Source organism: Leptonychotes weddellii, chromosome 4 (assembly GCF_054177405.1).
Source record: "Leptonychotes weddellii isolate Sample4059 chromosome 4, ASM5417740v2, whole genome shotgun sequence".
Taxonomy (NCBI): domain Eukaryota; kingdom Metazoa; phylum Chordata; class Mammalia; order Carnivora; family Phocidae; genus Leptonychotes; species Leptonychotes weddellii.
Genome location: NC_138372.1, coordinates 45,235,460 through 45,246,435, shown reverse-complemented (window position 1 = coordinate 45,246,435; position 10,976 = coordinate 45,235,460). Strand labels below are relative to the sequence as shown.

Sequence of the window (10,976 nt, the reverse complement as noted above, 5' to 3'; positions counted from 1 at the left end):
GCCAGATAACCAGATGTGCTGGGTGGAAGCAAATTGTTATAGAGAATGTTTGTAATTTCAGATAAAGATCAACGCTCAAGTGGTAAGGAGGGTCAAGGAACGAAGAGAGCTACAGTTTGTCCTGTTATCACAATTGATTATAGTCCCAAGCAGTCTCTCTCTGTCTCTGTCTCTTTCTCTCCTTCTCTTGTTCTCACTTTCTTTCAGCCAGTTGGAAGTGATTATAAAGTTTCTCTAGGACACAGGCTCCATCCTGTCCTCATGCGTCACATTAACACAGGGAGCTGAGAACAGATTTTTATTGGATAATGGCAAAAAAGTGATAAGTAATATTTCCAGGAGAAACTTTTGTTTCTGTGAAAAGGTGTCATAGCCTCTTAGGGATGGAAGATGGAAGGTACCACTGAAGTGATCTAGTTTCACCTCCTAATTTTGGAACCTCATCAAAAATAAAGAAACTCGCCCAAGGCCACACAGCAAGATTGAGCAATGTTGCTTATTATAACATTGCTCTTAGAGACTCACAAAGCACAATAGCATATTAAAGACACTGAAATTCAGCAGTCAATAAATAAGTTTACTTATCTGTCTGGTCAAGCATAATCCTAACCTATTGAATCACATCATTTTTTTCCTCCAAGAATTAGGAATTAGTGTCAGACAGAATACACTTTCACGAACTGTGGCTTAATATATAAAGACCAGCACTATCTCTAGTCATTTAGGTCTTAAATGGTGTATTTGTACCCAAACAAAGATGCTTCTAAAATAACTGGAATTATTGTTGAAATGATTTCAGGGGGCTTGTAGGGAACAACCGTGCCATCTGTCTCTGCTCTTTGGAGATGTTTGCTGGAGACATGAAACACTCACATCGGGTGACCTATGTTGATTTCATCTCCAAAGGGAGAGAACACTTCTCATTGTGGAATCTCCAGTGAAGGCTGCCTTCCAAAGTTAGAGTGGAAGCTCTGAAGAAAACATTTCAAATGACAATTAGGTGAAATAAAAATCACCAGACTTCGCACGCACCAAGTTTGAAAGGTTCTGGCTGCTTGTCTATGCACAGATACCAGGGACTGGGGGACAAGAACAATATTCTGTGATATTGAACGTGCTTTAGATGTTGCTAAGTGAAATAAGTCAGACAGAGAAAGACAAATACCATATGATCTCACTCATATGTGGAATTTAAGAAACAAAACAAATGAGCAAAGAAAAAAATAGACAAACAAAAAACCCAGGCTGTTAAATTGATATTTAACACCAGAATGAACTGGTGGTTGTCAGAGGGGAGGTGGATGGGGCAGAGGGATGAAATAGATAAAAAGGGATTAAAAGTACAATTATCTTGATGAGCACTGAGAAATGTATACAATTGTTGAATCATTATATTGTACACCTGAAACTAATATAACACTATGTTAATTATACTTTAATTTAAAAAATAATTTCAAAGAGTGCTTTAAAGGTAAGATAATAGGATCAATGGGTGGGTCTTTGGAAAGTGAAGTGGTTGATCTTGAGACTTATGCCTCTGTTTCCCAATTGCTTCTTCCTTTTCCTTTTAGTCTTCTCTCTCCTTCCCAGGTGGGTACATGCAGGTGAGTGAACCAACCAAAACACTCACATTTGCTTAGTTGGCCTTTGGACTCCACTGGGACCCAAGAAGGAAGGCTGATGATCTGGTAAATTAATTCACTCATAAGGTGAGGACCATGCTGTGCCCACAGGTGGCATGTCAGCCATGTGATAGCTTGCGATAGAAAGAATTTGCAGTCTGCACCTCACATGATAGTGTGTAGGTGACTGCCTGCCACATCTAGATGTGATGATTGAGAAAACAACATGAACGACATAAAATGGCAGATTATTTAGCTTCCACTGCCATGGACTCAAAGGGAAAGAGCAGGGTAAGCAAGGAGATTGGATAGAATAATTGTCTCCATCTTCAGGAGGGGAGGTTTGGGGTACTTCTATCCCCTCAGAACTCTGATCCATAGGAGAGGCATGGCATAACTCTCAAGTCCCTGTAGTTTCACCTCCTAATTTTGGAACCTCATCAAAATGGTTGGTAGACAATGGTAAAGGGAAGGAACAGATTATTTCTGAACTAAATTGAGTGGATTTTTCTCTTACTTTCTAATTATTATAATAGGACAAGAGGCAACCATAAGGACAGAACTTGAAATCAGAATTTTTCTCAAAATGTTACCTGGTATATTAAAATTACCTAGGAAGACATTTCAAAGCATTCCTGCTTTCTCTGAATCTATCTGAATCTGGGGTTATCTGAATCTGGGGCTTCAAGGTATGTATTGAGGGAAATCCTCGACTCCTTGGTGTGCTGATAATGCCCTATTTTAGAACCACTTTTAGGGGGTTTGTCTCTAGCTTAGGTTCAAATGAAAGACCATGGGATTTGGGGCCACCTTGGGGTAGTTTTATGACATGAGGGAACTTATTAACTCTTTGAAGTCTCAGTTCTTTTGTCTGGAAAATGAGGATAACAATACCTACATTTGAAAGAGTGTAGCTCAATGTGTTTAAAAATGTCAGACCAGTGACTGGCACACAGTATGGTGTTCAATAAATGTGAAAGTCCTTCTGTTTCTAAACTAAAAGCCACCAACTTATGCTCAGGAAAATGACTGTGAGCCCTGCAAATCCTCAGGCGTTAAATAAAATTTCAGCATAATGCCTTGTTGAGGCAGAGAAGTAAGCTATTATATTTCATAAGGAATCTTAACCTCCAGAGTGGAAATAAAAAGGGCCTTTGGTTAACTCTCAGCTAATTAGAAAGTAAAATCAAGTAGACCAACTCTTCTCTAAAAATACCCATTGAGATATTTTTGTAGATATTGACAAGTGCCCAGAGGATCAACCAATGGGAATGATTTTGTTCAGGAAAGGCAAGAGATCTATAAATAATGTTTAAGTTCCCCAGAATCAACTCTTTCCAAGCATAGAATGTGCCCTTCCTTTTGGAAAGTCAACATTTTAGGGCCGAACTTTCAGAGAAAATCAATTTCTGGATGGGAAAGGTGTATGGGAGAAGCTGTTCACTTAAAGATTTATTTATTTATCTCAGAGAGAGAGAGAGCACACGTGTGAGTGGGGTGGGACGGGGCAGAGAGAGTCTTAAGCAGACTCCGTGCTGAGCGTGGAGCCTGATGGGCTCGATTTCACAGCCCTGAGAACATGACCCCAAGATCACAACCTGAGCCAAAACCAAGAGTCGGACGCTTAACCGACTGCATTACCCAGGTGCCCCAAGGATGTTGACTTAAAAAAAAAAATCCAACAGTGTCTTTTCACAGCTGACCTTATGTAATTGACTGGTTGGTTTAAAGACTGTGAGTGGTACGAGTGGATGGAACATGAAAGCTGACAATAAAACTACTACTAATTAAATACTAATTGAAAATGAAGAGCAGTTCCTTAACATTCTTTACCTTCTACCTACCCCAGCAGCTCATCTTTTGCCTGGTCCTCGAGCTCTTGCTCTAATCGCATTGGATGGATCACACTGAACGCTCTTTCAACTCCTATTTCATTTTGATGTTTTTACAGGTTCTGTTTACTTCTCTGAGATGTTCCCACTTCTGTCTGGTGAATTTCTATTTGGTCTTCAAAACTCGGCTCAGATCCCTCTCTTCTTAAAGTGTTCTCTGTTAGTCCCCAGACTGGGGTTTTGGCTTCTTTTTTAGCATCCGATGCAAACCTCTATGATTCCAGTTACTACACTGAGCTGTAATTACCTGCTCCCTTGTCTCTGTCTCCCACTATTAGGTACATATATATCATATATACCGTATCACATCATAGGCATTCAATAAATAGTTATGAAATTTATTTATTTGACTAATATTTATTAAATATTACAATGTGCCAGGTGCTTTTGTAGATATAGGAGACCATGCCCTGGACTTCCTTTTTTTTTTTTTTTTTAAGATTTTATTTATTTATTTGTCAGAGAGAGAGAGAAAACAGCAGAGGGAGAGGGAGAAGCAGGCTCCCCACTGAGCAAGGAGCCCGATGCAGGACTTGATCCCAGGACCCTGGGATCATGACCTGAGCCAAAGGCAGATGCCTAACCGACTGAGCCACCCAGGTGTCCCTGCCCTGGACTTCCTAGAACTTTTATTTTAGTAGGGATAGCCAGATGATAAATAAATGGTGAAAAACACAAAGGAGAAAAAATAAAATTGATAAGAAGGAAAGAAAGTGTGTATGTGTGGTAGCTAATCTAGCTAGGGTGGTCAGGGAAAGCACCCATCAGATGAGATTTGAGCAGAGATTTCAAGGAGTTAAGGGAGCACACTCTGTGGATATCTGGAGGAAAAGCATTCCAGGCAGACGGAAAAGTGAGTGCAAAGGCCCTGAGGCAAGTGTGTACTTGTCCCGATGGTAGAACAGCAAGGAGGCTATGTAGAGGAGTGACTGAGAAATCACAGACATGAGGTAGGTCAGAGAGGGTACGTGACATCCCGGGTGGCTTCTGTGCTCACAGTCTCACTTCCTTTCCATCCATCCTCCACACAGCGGCCAGAGCAATTGTTTAAAATGTGAATCTTATCGTATTACTTTCCTGTTAAAAATTCTAGAATGATTCCTCAGCACTTCCAGAACTACCTTCAGATGGCTGCCAGTGCACTTCTCCCAGGACTGTCTTGCCCTCAGCATGCCTCATCCTGCTCACACTGAATGAGTAGCTCTTCTGGTACACCAATTTGTTTCCCTCATCTGAATTCTATGTGTTGCTTTTCCTCTGAGTAGTTGCCTCTACCCCCAAGGCAAATCTTCATATAACTCAACCAACCTTCCAAACTGAGCAATAATTGTCACTTATTCTGAAAAAATGGGACACCGAACTTTCTTTTAGCTCCTGGCCCATCCTTATACTTACCCCTAAATCTAATTCTAAAACTAAGTTCGACCCAAACCTTAATCCTGTCCCAAATCCTACCTAATCCAGCTCCAAATGCAATGTTAACTGCAATCCTAACTCCAACCTAATCCTTCACCTAGCTTGAACTCCTGCCCAGACTTGACCCCAATTCCAACCTTGACTCTACGTTAGCTAGCCAAGGATCCATTTAGTGTGATGTGTGGCTCTCGAAAAGACAGAGCATGAAGTCCACCGTTCCAGTACTGAGCTTCTTGCAGTGAGGAATGCTGCTGCAAGGGCTGCAGGGGCTTCTCACCACGGGCAACTGCTGCCTAGTTAGCAGGGTCTGTAGCTTCTCCGGTTTGAGAGAAATCCATCTGAACCTCTGATTTGTTATCTGTGTACATTCGGTAAGTTACTAAATCTCTTTGTGTCTCAGGAGACTCACTGATAAAATGGAGAAAATTAAGTTTATGTCACAGATCTCCAACGAATATGACATAGTCCAAGTACCAAAGAACACAGTAGGTCAATAGAAGGTTAGCCGAGTCGGGCCATCTCTATGATGTTGGGTCTCTAGGAGGTCTTGGGCTTTTCCTATACCTCTGAAGGGTCCCTACCCTCAGTGAACAAAGGATTTTCCATATTAGAAACCTAATACATCTGATTGGATAATAATATTATTCTTGAAACTTGGTATAAAAATACTTCATTCTAATGAAGAGGATAATAATCTTCATCTCTTACATTTATGTAGAGTTTTGAAATAAAACTCTTTAGTCTCTGCTATTTCCAAGTTTAAACAAAGCAACAAACACACAAGCAAACAAACTACAGTACTGTATTAGGATTTTGACCTGAATGGCATTGAAACTATGAATTAATTTGGGAGAAAACTGTTGTATCTGCAATGTTTATAACATACCACGTTATAACCCTACACTGGGGATGGACTTATTAAAATCTTCTCAGTAATGATTTCTGGTTTATTCATTTAGGTTTTGCAAGTGACTTGTCGGGGTTTCTTCTGGGTGCATTATGATTTTGTTTTTGTTACTATTGGGGAATGGAGTCATTTCCCATTATGTCTTTTATTGACCACTGTTGTATATAATTAGCTTGTGGCTATCACTTTACTAATCTATCTTTTTTTTAAGTGAAGTATAGTTGACATATAAGGTTATATTAGTTTTAGTAATCTATTTTATTAATTGCAACAGCTTTTCATTTGTCTCTTTTGGATTTTCTAAGTATTTAATCAGGTCACCTCACCTGAAAATAACGATACCTTTGTCTTCCTTCAATAATTGCATCCTGTATTTCTGTGTCCTATCTTTTGAGTTGGTCAGAACTTCCAGGATAACATTAAGTGATAATGGTAATTTGGGGCATCCTTACATTGTTACTGATTTTAATGGGAATGCTTCTTGTTTTGCCATTAAGTTTGATGTTGACTATTGTTGTCATTACATTCTAGCTTCATTGCATGTGGCTAGACAAGAAAGCCTGTGCAATTTCCACTTTGGGAATTGGTTGGTATGTGTGTATGTGTGCACATCTCCATGCACCTGTATGAGATAATAAATTTTTGTAGAGGCTTCATGAATGCTTTTAAAGATGGCATAATCTATGTTTGTAAAGGTCAACATTATTTAGTGGCCTTAATGTTATTAATTATATTTATTTAAATTCTCCATGTCACTAATTCTGGCTGGTCTAATTGAACTAGAAAAAGTGGATAAATCTGTGTTAAAATTACATGTACAAATTGTGTTCTTGTCAGTTTCTCTTCACTTTTCTAGCCAGTTTTGCTTTGTATCATTTGGTATTAGGTTAATTGGCACATAAAGGCATTAATTACTACTTCAGCTTTATTGGGCTATTCTCCAGTTTATAAATATAAAATAATATAAATAATCTATTTTCTCTATTTAGTTACTTTTGCCTTGAAGCCTACTTTGCCAGAAATTAATATTGTCTTTCCTATTTTAAATTTTATTCTATTTAATAATTATATGCCCTTCCTTTTATTTTTAATACAGACAATTTTATTTTAGGTATGTCACTTAGAGGCAGCGGATATGTGGATTTAATTTTTTACTACAATATGAGAATCTTTGTTTCCTAATATTGGAATTTAACCACTTACATTTATTGACATATAGATGGCTTTGTTAACTTCTGTCATTCTGTTCTACATGACTTAGTTCCTTTTTCATTTTTTGCTATTTCTTTTGCTTTGGGGGTTTGTTTGCATATATGGAATCTTGTGTGTGTTTTTTGTTTCCTTAGTAACTGAGAAGGTGTATATCCTCTTTTCAACTTAAGTTTCCAAAATCCAGGCTTTGTTTTATATTTTTCTAATTATCAGAGTGAACAATTACATGGAGTTTTAGAATCTCTTCTGTGTGAGGTAAGGCATTTGGTGAATTTTTATTCCTCTCCTATCCAATTTTGTAGAATCCTTTTGCCCCCTCCCGAAGACCAGGCTGAGCTAGGTGTGGATCTCTCATTGATCTTCGCCTGGAATGCAGTAAACTTGGCTCAATCTATAAATGTCTTATGATATCTCTTTCCCCTTCAGGATCAGAAAGTTTTGTTTTGGTTTTTTTTTCTGTTATGTCTTTGACTATTGCTTCCTGTCCACTTGTTCTATTTTCTTTGGAAACACCTGTGTGATCTTTCAGTTGGATCTTCAGTTTCTGGGATAAGTGTCATTCTCTGTCATATGAATTTCACACTTTGTGTAATTTGTGTGTATCTGGGGAAGTTACTGAAAGTATGACTTTGGGGGCACCTGGCTGGTTCAGTCAGTACAGCATGGAACTCTTGATCTCAGCGTTGTAAGTTCAAGTCCTACATTGGGTATAGAGGTTACTTAAAAAAATAAAAAAAAATAAAGTATGACTTTGAAATTACTGGGTCAATTTGCATAGTGTTAATTCTGCTCTATGGTAGACCTAGTACTGTTAATTTTCTGGACTTACTGCTTTAGTCAATCTCATTGAAAATTTTATGATCTAGTTTTTATTTCATCATATATTATCTTTCCAATGGCATTCTACTCTTATTTCAGAGAATAGAAAATTTTCTATTTTTTTCTTACTGTTTCTATACTTAATGATTTTCAGAAGATTTCTTCCTCCAAGTCTTTCTTTATTCCTTTTCATAAGCATTTAATGCTTTCTATTTTTGTATGTTCTTCTTATTTATCCAACTTCAAATGAGGGAGAGAATTACATGGATCTATTTTTTTCTTACATATAAGGTATGTGGATTGCTTCTACCCTGCCTGCCCCTGCTCTCCAACTGGATTCTGGTGAAATCCTCTTCCCAGATCTCTAATTGTGTATCAGATTGATGTCCTGGCCTGATTCCCAGTGTATCGACATCTTCCTTCTATTCTGCTGGTCTGTCATAAGAATATCTTCTTATCCTAAGGCTTGACTCCTTAATGTTCAGAGCAGATGGAATATATAAAACTACAATTCCCAACGTGTGAGGGCACTTTGGCTTTTTCCATTTTTCCCCCCTACTTTTTGCATTTTACTAATGGGACCACACTTCAGAGGATTCATAGTGTTACCACCAGCTTCCTGCCACTACTACTCAGTTGTTTTGTGGTGGTTGCATTATCTAAATGAGTATGGAAATAGTGGCAAAAGAAGAATGGTTATGTCCATGTGTTGTAGACTTGTGTTTTTAAACCCATAGAAAGACATCATGGAAGTGACAAAAGATCTTCCTACCTATTGTCATGTGCTGTGGGCCTTTTATTCTTGAAACACAGCAGTCATGGGCCATTAATCATACATTTCTATTTAATATCATAGATGTGTAGTTAGTGGAACTTCCTACCAGAATTGTTAGTGGGTCAATTCTTAGAACCAGTGGTCAGTATTTTTAAAAAGTCTTGTCTTCGTTGGTAGCTTAAGTATTGGAACATTGGAAAGAGACTTCTAGTTAGAAGCCCTTTTAAACCAGAGATCTCTAATTCTTCCCATTGAATCAGCTCTGAAAGGGTACCCAAAGGGACTTAATTATTACACTTTCCAGGTCTTTAGTGATGTTGCCATGAACCCTGGATCCTAATGATAGCTTTGTGATTATTATTCTCCATGCGGAAAAATATTAATGATATGATTAATAGCTAACAAATTTTAAACAGCAAACCTTAATACAACAACACATTGAATCAGATGGGATAGCCAGGTGATTCAGAACATGAGTTTGGATCAGGGTTCAAATCCTGGATTAGTCACTTGTTGGCTTTTTGAACCAACCTTAGGTAACTTACTTGACAGCGCAGCTTCTAATCTATAAAATGGGAATATTTCACAGGGCCTTGTGTTGCCCAAACTGAGTTGACACAGTAAGTTAATCAAACATGTTAGCAGAGCAATTTTTTTGTCTCAAAATCCGAATATGCCATCTTGTAACAATGAATCTGTTAGGTATTCTTTAACTGCCTTGCTATCTTCTTAGGCCTCTGAATGTTGATCTCCTATTAAGTGATAACCAACATGATGATGATGATGATGGTGATGAGGATGGCAACAAAACAATAATCTTAGTAATGGTTGACCCTTATTATGTGTATAACGTATGTCAGGCACTGATCTCAAGGATTTATGCAGATCACATAATTTAATTCTTACAACAACCTGTGAGGCAGGTACTATCATTTGTCCCACTTTACAAATGAACAGATGAAGCAATTTGCCTGAGGTCTCATTGTTGGGAAATTGTGGAGAAGAGATTACATATAGGCATTCTCATTCTAAAATGTGTTTTTTAGACTATCCTCTATTATTAACTTCTCTCTCTCTCTCCATTACACTCATGCACATAATTTCAATTAGTAACTGCTTGAAATCATTGTTGAATAGGTGTGTTGAACTACACTCTCCTTCTTTCAATATGGTCTGTCATGAAGAGAAGATAAAAGGAAAGGCCACGAGGATTTTTTTTATTATTTTAGGTGTCTGGCTCCCAGTGCTCATCACATCATGTGCCCTCCTTAATGCCCATCACCCAGTTACTCCATTCCCCAATTTTTGATTGACTGTGTTTTTTTGGAGTCTGTGTTTTTTCAGGTTGACTCTAGCAGTGTCTTACATATCTATCACACTTTATAATTTTCAGAGAAACTTCCCACCTGCTTATTAACCTGATCCTCCAAATAGGCCTAGGAACCATGTGAGGATGACGTTATTTTAAAGATGATGAAGCTGACAACCTTAGAGGGCAAGGGGCTTTTTAAAGATTAATTTTACAGATTAATTAGAGAAAGATTTGGGATTATCTATATTAGTAAGAATAACAATAAATCATTTACTAAATATTGACTGTAGGCCAAACACCATGCTAATCACATCAATGGCATTAACTCATTGGAGCCTCAACAATCAAAGATGTGGAATCACATGGCCAAGGTTCACTCTTAGTACATGACAAAGTCAGGGCTCAATCCCAGGTTGGGAGCTCTCAGCTCTTAATTTAAGTTTCTACTTCTCTAATTCTTTTACTAAGGATAAATGAATTTCCTTTAAAGGACATAGAAAGGACACTTAATCCGCTTTTAAACACCATTCTATGTGTGGGATATATTAATTATGATAATAATAATTAACACTATTTAGTGTTAGCTATGGCAGGCACCATACCATCCATTTGCTCATTGAATTAGTAAGTCCTGAATTACCACCTACGATGTGCCAGGCACGGTTCTGGGTGCAAGAAAAATACATATGAGCAGAACATTATCTTTCATGGAGCTTACAGTCTTTTGGGAGAAACAGAGAGTAGCCAAATCATCACACACCATTGTAACTATAAACAGTGCTAAGTGCCCTGCAGGGAAGTCTGGAGTGCTCTGAGGGTTAGTCAGTAGAGTTCTTTGACACAGTCTAAGAACAGGGAAGGCTTCCTGACAAAGCCATATTTGTATTGAGAAGGGAAGGTGGGGAAATGTTAATTATGGGAGAAGACTGTGTTCTAGGGAAAGGAGAAGAACATGTATTAGATCTGGGATTTGGGGGATTTTGAGGAACTAAAAGGTTAACTAACTGGCTGGAGTATGTTT

The 10,976-nt window shown here is 38.1% G+C and overlaps 1 long non-coding RNA gene across 1 annotated transcript in view; it reads left to right on the top strand.

Moving 5' to 3' along the window:
* LOC115938733 (uncharacterized) overlaps positions 1 to 2,847 on the top strand; it is a 145,402-nt gene extending 142,555 nt beyond the window's left edge. Inside the window, exons 14-15 of the long non-coding RNA XR_014144513.1 lie at positions 1,572 to 1,709; positions 2,159 to 2,847. This is a non-coding gene — a long non-coding RNA (uncharacterized LOC115938733). The remainder of the gene's footprint in view (positions 1 to 1,571; positions 1,710 to 2,158) is intronic.
* Positions 2,848 to 10,976: the final 8,129 nt, after the last annotated feature.